The sequence below is a fragment of the Scyliorhinus canicula genome, chromosome 16 (assembly GCF_902713615.1).
Source record: "Scyliorhinus canicula chromosome 16, sScyCan1.1, whole genome shotgun sequence".
Taxonomy (NCBI): domain Eukaryota; kingdom Metazoa; phylum Chordata; class Chondrichthyes; order Carcharhiniformes; family Scyliorhinidae; genus Scyliorhinus; species Scyliorhinus canicula.
Genome location: NC_052161.1, coordinates 72,769,260 through 72,779,354, shown reverse-complemented (window position 1 = coordinate 72,779,354; position 10,095 = coordinate 72,769,260). Strand labels below are relative to the sequence as shown.

At 46.4% G+C, this 10,095-nt stretch overlaps 1 non-coding gene across 1 annotated transcript; it reads left to right on the top strand.

Moving 5' to 3' along the window:
• Nucleotides 1-9,530: 9,530 nt before the first annotated feature.
• Nucleotides 9,531-9,612, top strand: trnas-aga. Its single transcript has one exon. It is a non-coding gene; the product is annotated as a tRNA-Ser (tRNA).
• The last annotated feature ends 483 nt before the right edge of the window (nucleotides 9,613-10,095 follow it).

The window sequence follows — 10,095 nt, the reverse complement described above, 5'->3', positions numbered from 1 at the left end:
AAAACTGAAGCAGTCATGAACTGACCACCCCCAGAATCTAAGAAAGACTTGGAGAGGTTTTTGAGCCCTTTGATTGTGAGCTTTTCATGTAGATTTGTCTGGGTCCAGCTTCCCTCTGTATTCCATTGTTCGTCTTCTTCATCCTCCTTTGGGCCTCTCTGCCTACCATCGTGAGCCTTTGTTTCCCCGCCCACCCCCTTCTTTGCACAGCTCTCCTTCCACATTGCTCCTTGTCTTTGTCAGGCTACACGTCCACTGGCCTCACCCTGCACTCCATCCTGGGTGAAATTTGGACATTTGTTGCAGTGGCTGCATGAGTCCCGAGACGCAGTCCTGTCCAGATAGACACCGGCGTATGGAAACAAGGGGAAGGGCACCCCTGTACTCGTCAACTCCTGGCTCTGTATTGACCTGAGACAGTGACACAGGAAGGTCCATGGGTCAAGCAGCATGATGCTGTCCTTTAAGACCAGCTCGGTATGGAGATGGAGGATAGGAACCAGTCTGCCCCGGCAGTGTGGTGTTCAATGCATCAGGAGCAGCTCAGCACTTTGGCAGAAAGCTTTGTTGTCTCACCTCAAAGTTTCTTTCCTACTGAGGACTATATACAATCGGGTTTCAGACCAACGTACTTTCACACTGGCCTGACGGGACATCAACGGACGGCTGTTTTAATGAGTATTCATGAGATGGAAATGAATGCAAATGACATTCATGCTGTCAGCCAATGGGAAGACCAGCCCGTCATTGGGGGAATTGTAATGGGATTTTATACCGCTACATTTCTGACTTTTTGGATGCCGCTAGATTCTCCGCTCCCAAAGGACACCAAATTCGCCACGGGCAGGATGGGAGAATTTTTATGTCTCAGGTTTGCATGTAACATAGGAAAACTGACAAGACCACAATTTAAATTGACCCAGGGACCACAATTTAAATATGAAAGGCCATCATCGACCTTCTGTCAATGATACCTAATGTGGTACCGCTGTTTAAGTAAGGTAGCAGGGATAATCCTGGAAACTATAGGTGGTGAGCCTCACGTTGGTACTAGGTAAATTATTGGCACATGATTTATACCCATTTGGAAACAAATGGATGACGCACATTCAATGGACGCAAAACGTAGATAAAGTCCGAACGATAGGCTTTAATACGCAAGAAGTGACCTGGCAGCAGACGTACAGAAGAATGGCTGACTGCCGGGGAACACGGGCTCTTATACCCCGCCTCGTAGGCGGAACTACCTTCCTCTCAGCCGATTGGCTGAGAGGCACATGACATACCTAGGCCAATGGGCAGCGAGTCCTCTGCACCAATGGCAGCTCACACTCCCAGGTACCGTAATACCCCTAGTCATACTACCACAATGAACTCATAAGCGATATGCATGGTTTTGTGAAGGGGACGTTGTGTCTCACTAATTTGATCAAGTTTTTTGAGGAGGTGACAAAGATGATGGATGAGGGGAGGGCAGTGGATGTTGTTTACATGGACTTCAGTAAAGCCTTTGACAAGGTGCCTCATGGCAGACTGGTACAAAAGGTGAAGTCACACGGGATCAGAGGTGAGGTGGCAAGATGGATACAGAACTGGCTGGGCCACAGAAGGCAAAGGGCAGCAGTAGAAGGTTTTCCTGAATGGAAGGTTGTGACTAGTGGTGCCCACAGGGGTCGGTGCTTGGGCCTCTGTTGTTTGTGGTGTACATGAATGATTTGGAGGAAAATGTAGCCGGTCTGATTAGTAAGTTCGCAGATGACACCAAGATTGGTGGAGTGGCAGATAGTGTTGAGGATTGTCAGAAGATACAGCAAGACATAGATAGGTTGGAAACTTGGGCAGAGAATTGGCAAATGGAGTTTAATCCGGACAAATGTGAGGTAGATTTTGGTAGATCTAACATAGAAGGGAAATATATCGTAAATGGTAAAACTCTTAGGAATATAGAAAGTCAGAGAGATCTGGGCGTGTAGGTCCACAGATCTTTGAAAGTGGCAACACAAGTGGACAAGGTAGTCAAGAAAGCATACGGAATGCTTACTTTCATTGGTTGGGGCATCAAGTATAAAAACTAGCAAGTCATGTTACAGTTGTATAGAACCTTGGTAAGGCCGCACTTGGAATATTGCGCACAATTCTGGTCGCCGCACTACCAGATGTGGAGGCTTTGGAGAGGGTGCAGAGGAGGTTTACCAGGCTGCTGCCTGGTCTGGAGGGTTTTTGCTATGTGGAGAGGCTGAATAGACTCTGACTGTTTTCATTAGAAAGACGGAGGGTGAGGGGTGACCTCATAGAGGTCTACAAGATTATGAAGGGCATGGATAGAGTGGATGGGCAGGCATTCTTCTCCAGGGTGGAGGGGTCAGTCACCAGGGGCATACGATTAAGGCCCATGGGTCAAAATTTAGAGGATCTGTGCGAGGCAGAATATTTACGCAGAGGGTGGTGAGTGCCTGGGACGCGTTGCCAGGGGAGGTTGTGGAAGCAGATACATTAACGGTGTTCAAACGGCAGCTTGACAAATACGTGGATAGCATGGGTATAGACGGATATGGCACAAGGAAGTGCTGAGGGTTTGGCAAAGGTTGGTATCATGACCGGCACAGGCTTGGAGGGCCGATGGGCCTGTTCCAGTGCTGTATTGTTCTTTGTTGGATATCAACAGGCATTAATCATTTGGTTGAAACTGGTTCTCTGATACTGAAATCCCCAAAACACTGAAGAGACCCGGGGGCAGTCTGCAGAATAACACCAACTAGGCAGTAGTGACAGAGAAAAGTGATGCCACCATTCCCCTTTAAGAACCAAGAGGCTTATAAGTTCTTTTAAAAAGGCATGATTCTCCGGCTGTGTTGCGCTCAAGTGAGAGCACAACGTAGCCGGAGAATCCCGGGAGAGGCTTGCAGCGAGCCTCCCGACAGCCTCGTGGGATTCACCGATGTCCCATGAGACGTCCACTCCATATGGGCGTGACCAAACGCCGCTCCCGGAAGTAGGTCGTAGACCTATTACTACCTACCTTCCCAGGAACAACTGGCCTCCCTCGATTCGTCGGCCTCCTGGAAGCTGCAGCGGGACACCAATCAGTGCTGGTCCACACAAACCTGGACCAAGCAGAATGACGCCGGGGGTGAGGGGGGGGGGGGGGACTTGCCGGCCATTGGAGACCTCTGGGTGGTCAGGGTAAGTGCAGTATGGCTCCTTGGCCCTCCCCCTGGAACATGGGTACCTTGGCACTACTCAGCAGGCACCTTGGCACTGCCACCCTACCACTGCCAAGGTGCCCGGATGGCACTGCCAAGCCAGCAGGAGCACTGCTAGGGTGTCAGTGAAAGCGTGCCCAAGTGCCAGGATGACACAGCCAAGGGTCAGGGGGCGGGAGGGGCCATTCCCATGAAATGAGGTGGAGGGGAAGTTTGAAGGTGGGGGAGTGCAGGGCAGGTAAGTAGCGGCCTCTGGGAATTTGGAGGGATGATGGGTGGGGGTCCTGTAAGGGAGGAGGTGCTGTAAGGGGATTTGGGAAGCCTGAAGAGCGGGACCCCCAGTGACACTACAGCAGGGTTCCTCACTTGGAGGGGTGTGTGGGGTAGTGTCCATGTGTGTGGGGGTTGACATTGCCCATGGGTGAGGGGTGACCCACCAGCTCACTTAGAGATCGGGGCACCCTTTCAAAATGGCGGCCCAATCTCTGAATTCAGCTCCCCAGTGCTAAAAGAAATTCTGGGCAGGACTCTCCGTCCCCTGCACCGGTGCGGCATATCTCCGGGATTCTCTGTCTCGCCAGCCGGCCAGTGGAGTTTCCCATTTTGGGCAGCCCCATGCCGCCGACGCAATGGAGAATCCCGACAGCGTAGAATCCAGCCCTCAAAGTGTGGGCTAAAGCAGTGAGAAACACCCCAGGGCCCAAAAAAGTGACTAAGTGTCATTGACACGGCTAAATTGACTAACGATGGGGAACTTTCCGGAAGAGCTGGTGGGAAACTCCCTGAAAAACCCGCCACAAATTAATTTAGGGCTGGATTCTCCTGCCCTACCTGCTGCAAAAACGCTGCGGCCAGAGAATCCCGCCCATAGAAATCTTTTGGGAGAATCGCGCCCAAAGTGTCTTAGCATGATGCCAAATCTCCAAATTTACCTGAAGAAATTGTCCTGATTCAACAGCCATGGGTGTCTATCTTTGTGACCAGCTGAACATTCTTGTCTTTGAGGTAATCTTGATATCCGATCCCAGCTATCTGAATTTACCTGAACTATATTTCAAGAGTGAGAAAAGCTTCCTTCTTCACTGGACTCGCAAAGTCATGCAAACTTTTAACTATTTGGTTTAATACTTGCAGGAGTGCACTATCTCCTTTCACAAAAAAACAGAATAATACAGCACAGAGGAGGCCCTTCGGCCTATTGAGTCTGCACCGACTCATGAAAGACACCTGACCTGCCGACCTTAATCCCATTTGCCAGCACTTGGCCCATAACCTTGAATGTTATGAGGTGCCATTGTATCTTTCTTGAAAATGTGGTGTTGGACTGGTGTAGCATTTAGATCCTTCAAGGTGAGTGTGTGAATAATTAATCCTCTTTGTTCAAACATATAAAAGGCTGCTGCTGGTACTTTAGAATTGAGCACACACTAATAAAGGCTTATAAACATACACATCTACCTTTACAAACATAAACCACACTGAATACAGACAGAAGATATAGGGGGGATGTCAGAGGTAGGTTCTTTACCCAGAGAGTAGTGGGGGCATGGAATGTACTGCCTATGGAAGTAGTTGAGTCGGAAACATTAGGGACCTTCAAACGGCTATTGAATAGGTACATGGATTGCGGTAGAATGATGGGGTGTAGATTAATTTGTTCTTAATCTAGGAGAAAAGTTCGGCACAACATCGTGGGCCGAAGGGCCTGTTCTGTGCTGTATTTTCTGTGTTCTATATTCTAGAAGAGAAGGAAATTGGAGGTTTCAGTTTCTCCTCCACTGTGTGCAATACTGGGATATTGTATGCTTTCTGAACAACTCTCTCAACCTATCCTGCCACCTTTAATCGTTTATGCACATATGGACCCTGGGCAAACTCTGGGCCGAACGGCCTCCTTCTCCACAGTAGGAATTCTGTGATTCTACGGTTCTATGGTATACCTAGGTCCTTGTTCCCCTCCACCCTCTTTAGAACTGTATACTTTATTCTCTGCATTCTTCTGACCAAAAGATCATTTTGGTGTCAGTTGTGGATTAATGGCAGCATTCCCATCTCTGAGTCAGATCGTTATGAGCTCAAGCTGCACTCTAGAAACCTGAGCATAAGATATAAAGCTCACACTACAGTGCAGCACCGAGGGAGTGTGGTATGATCAGAGGAGCCGTTTCTGGAATGCTGTGGTAAACTGATAACCTCAGTCCTCTGAGGTAAAATGTTCCATGGCAGGACAGCATGGTGGTGCAGTTGTAGCACTCATTGCAGTCTCACGGCGTCGAGGTCCCAGGTTTGATCCCGGCTCTGGGTCACTGTCCGTGTGGAGTTTGCACATTCTCCCCGTGTTTGTGTGGGTTTCACCCCCACAACCCAAAGATGTGCAGGGTAGGTGGATTGGCCACGCTAAATTGCCCCTTAATTGGAAAAAATTAATTGGGTACACTAAATTTTTAAAAAAATGTCATGGCAGTATTTGAAGAAAACCTGGGAATTTCTCCAAAATATCTCACCTGATAGTTGTCCATCTATTAATCCCATGAGAATAGATGATCTAGTCCAGGGGTGGGCAAAATTTTTTAAAAATTTTTTATTATTTTTTTTAAGGTTAATGGGGGGCTGTTGGGTTACTTACTGGTATAGGGTGGATACGTTGACTTGAGTAGGGTGATCATTGCTCGGCACAACGTCGAGGGCCGAAGGGCCTGTTCTGTGCTGTACTGTTCTATGTCCTATATGAGGCGCCCAGAATCATAACCGGGTGAAGTAATTATTTTACTTAATATACTATGCGGCCCTTTAAAATTGTGAATTTCTGAATGTGGCCCTTGCACGGAAAAGTTTGCCCACCCCTGATCTAGTCATTATCATACTGCTCTTTCCGGGAGCTTGCTAAACGCAGAATAAGTGCTGCATTAAATTACAGCAGCGACGCCATTTCAAAAAGTGTAGTTGTCTATAAAGTGCTTTGGGACATCCTGAGGTTGTGAAAGACAATATATAACCATAACTTTTGTTTTGTCCCGGAGGATACCAGAATCAGCTGGTTTCACGGCTGATTCTGAAGACTGCCCCATGACCAACAAATGGAAACAAATTCAGTGGCTGCAGCTGTTGGCCAGCTGAGAGACAGGTGCAAATGGCACCCCTGCACAGGTAAACAGAGCATGGTTGTTTGAAAAGTCTTATCTTGTCAAAGTTATAGCTCCACTCCCCAAACTCCACAAGGTCTATGCAAAACCCTCACTCCTTACAGCCAATCATTAAATCCCAATACTGCAACATAACATCGGCACATCACCTATTCCCACTGCTCTACGAGAGAATCAAACACCAAGTATTCCTGGCATCAAATGTTTGACTGATTTATTACACTGATTGAACAAACATCATTTGCATTTTCCTTGTGACCATGGACCTGTTCTAAAGACTGTCACGGGAGCTCTGACCTTAGTCAAGACTAGACAATCAGCATGGTCTATATGAAACATTCTCAATCCAGCTCTGACTGGGTCTGGCCAACACAAAAACTGACTCTAATTGACAACTGAATAGTCATTCTTAATTGGACAGATAACCAATTAAAATATACCGTACATGTACAGTAGGGGGAGCTCCTTTCAAGGTAGCGATGAGGTACAGTATTGAGGAGAAGAGTGGGGAGAGGATTACATTGCATCTAACCAAACTAGTCTGGCTCTGCTTAATGCTAACATTGGGTGCACAGGATGAAAAGCAATCCTTATTTATCCCACTGACATGGCGATTAGGCACACCGTGCGTCTCGTGGAATACTAGCTTCCCTCCACCCCCCCATCAGCAGTAGAGCAAACCGGAATATAAAAACTCCAGCCCTGTACACTTAAATTATGAGCATTCAAGGAAAATGAAAGATATACCATTTAGTTTGGTGCTCCTGTGATTTTCTACCTGGTTGCTCACTACTGTGTTCTTGATATTAATGTTCATTTTTATAAGCTCCAGGACAACCTTGAAGAGCTGGTAACTCAAATGGGAAGTTGGCGGAGCGTGGTGTGTATGGAGACAAAGTGAACGATATTGTGGGTATTGGAGGTGGAAGTTTGTTAGTGCTGGGAATGAAAGATACTGAGCATTCCATGCTCAGGAGGGAAATGGTTACTGGGTTGTAATGGTTGAAGGAAGGGTGTAACTGGATTGGACAAGAGCAGATGTGGGAACAGAGAATGGGGGAAATGTGAAGGGTATGATGACTACAGGGTGAAACGATGTTCAAACTGGTTTGTATCCTTTATTTGCATCCCTACAGATTTGTCAAATTATCTTTGCTTCATTACTATCTTATTTCATTCACCTCTTGTAGTTTTTCATCACCCACTCCTAAGACCCGAGTGTATTTGTAAAGACAGAAACCAATTGCTCTAATGAACACAGTCAAGCAGATGGCATCAACATGTTAAACAGGGAGCAGGATGCACAAGCCATTCCCTATAAAACATACTAACACCAACATTCCCTATTTTTCTTGGTGATCTGAACAAATGCTGGAAGAATTAAAATCAGAAAGAAAACAAAACATAAATTATGAAATATCTGAAAACCAATTAACATGAAAGTTACAACTAAAATGAATTACAAAAGACAGATATAAAACTAAATCCTTAACTTGCTCTCTCAGCTCATCCCCTCACTCCTATGGATGATCAACAACTCTTGGGCAAGAAGGGAAGTAAACAGTCCAGACTTGCAGGGCCTCACCACAACATGAGATGGCACACACTTGCCCCGCCAATTCTGCTTCTTCTCCCATCCACACCCCCCAACCAGGAAACACCTCAGGCAACCAGAAGTCTCGGAATGCATGGAGCGCTGCCCATTTGCGGTCGTCTCTTTGTTACAAACAAGTTATTTTCACACTGCAAGGCAGCTCCTTGCCTGGGAGGAACATGCTTTTGCAGGGTGTTGCTGTTAACTCTCTGTGCCACGCTTTGTCACAATTTTTAAAATGTTTATTTCCTGCATCACGTTCATTGATATTGCATTCCAATCTGTACATGAAAATGTGTTGCCACTCTCAAACATCAGATCCCAGGGTCTTCACACAGAGCATTCATGCATCGGTTTTCACAAGTGACTTGTGTCGGAAGATGACAAAAAAGAAAAATAATTCCGTTTGTAATTTTGTTGCGAGTGACACTGCTTACCTGAATCTTGGTGTGTGTCTTTTCCTGCTCAATTGTGCCAGTTCTGTTCTGTCACTGATTTGTGGTTTTCAACAGTTTGTTAATGACTATTCCCCCAGCTGGCTGCTTTGTCAACCTTGCTGTGAAGAAAATCTCTCCTGTTCTAATGTAACAGGGACGTTTATTTCTAAGACACTGGCAGGATAGGGTAGAATGGCAGAGCCACTGCAAAGCAACCACTCGCGTTATATGGCACCCAGTGCAATGTATGACCAAACAAGTTGTACATTTGGGAAGCCGAGAGTCAGAAGCCAGGCAGAACTGTTCCATCAAAAGGTTGATGAAATAGTGGAATGAAGGGCAATGAACTCTATTGAATACTTTGGTGTAAATGAGATTTAATATCAAGTAGATATGTTATAATGGAGAGGAGAATGGGGCTGACTTCTTGATCTTTTGAAGGCCCACAAAAATAATTACGGTAGCATTGTGGATAGCACAATCGCTTCACAGCTCCAGGGTCCCAGGTTCGATTCCGGCTTGGGTCACTGTCTGTGCGGAGTCTGCACATCCTCCCCGTGTGTGCGTGGGTTTCCTCCGGGTGCTCCGGTTTCCTCCCACAGTCCAAAGATGTGCAGGTTAGGTGGATTGGCCATGATAAATTGCCCTTAGTGTCCAAAATTGCCCTTAGTGTTGGGTGGGGTTACTGGGTTATGGGGATAGGGTGGAGATGTTAACCTTGGGTAGGGTGCTCCTTCCAGGAGCCAGTGCAGACTCGATGGGCCGAATGGCCTCCTTCTGCACTGTAAATTCTATGACTATGACACTTTTCTTTGCAGGCCAGGCCTCTATTCCATCACCCATGGAACTGATTAAAGTGGGCATTGTGCCGATTCCAATCAATAACAAGCAAAATCACAAGTTAGGTCTTATTTTTTACATTATTAGACACAAATTTTCATGTTACAAGGAGCCTAACACCTGAACAGGCAGTTAGACACCAAGCAATAGGCCCGTTTCAAAATGATGCGTGTCACATATAAGTGTGATGTGGAGATGCCGGCGTTGGACTGGGGCAAGCACAGTAAGAAGTCTTGCAACACCAGGTTAAAGTCCAACATGTTTGTTTCAAACACTAGCTTTCGGAGCACTGCTCCTTCCTCAGGTGAATCATGTAGTCATGGCCGAGTGGTTAAGGCGATGGAGTAGAAATCCATTGGGGTATCCCCGCGCAGGTTTGAATCCTGCTGACTACGTAACTTCCGTTTCACATATAAGTGTTAATGGAATGGGAAGGATGCAGGCATCAGTTTGAGGCAGTTACTATCAACAGAAGGCAGTCAATATCAACTTGTAGGAAATGGAAGATGTCATGAGATGGTGAGAGATGGGAATATGATGGGTCTGTTTATTGGGATAATGGCTTTTTCCTGTTCCTGAATCTCAATTAAAGATAGCCCTCTGCAGCTTGCTTCTGTGTATCATGTTTTTGTGTATTTATGTGCCTTGTCGTGCTGCTTGTTTCAGCATGCATGAGTGGAGACACAGATAGCTTCCTTTCTATTCCACAAGCATTAGTCACCCAGTTCATTATCTCTATTATAATTACACAAATTTATTTTATGGTTCTTTCCTGATTATTGCCCGGATTACAGTGGAAGTCCCTGTCAACGGTCATGTGATCATATGCTGTTGCCACATTTCCACAGCATAGAGGAAAGTACGATCACCTCACAAGC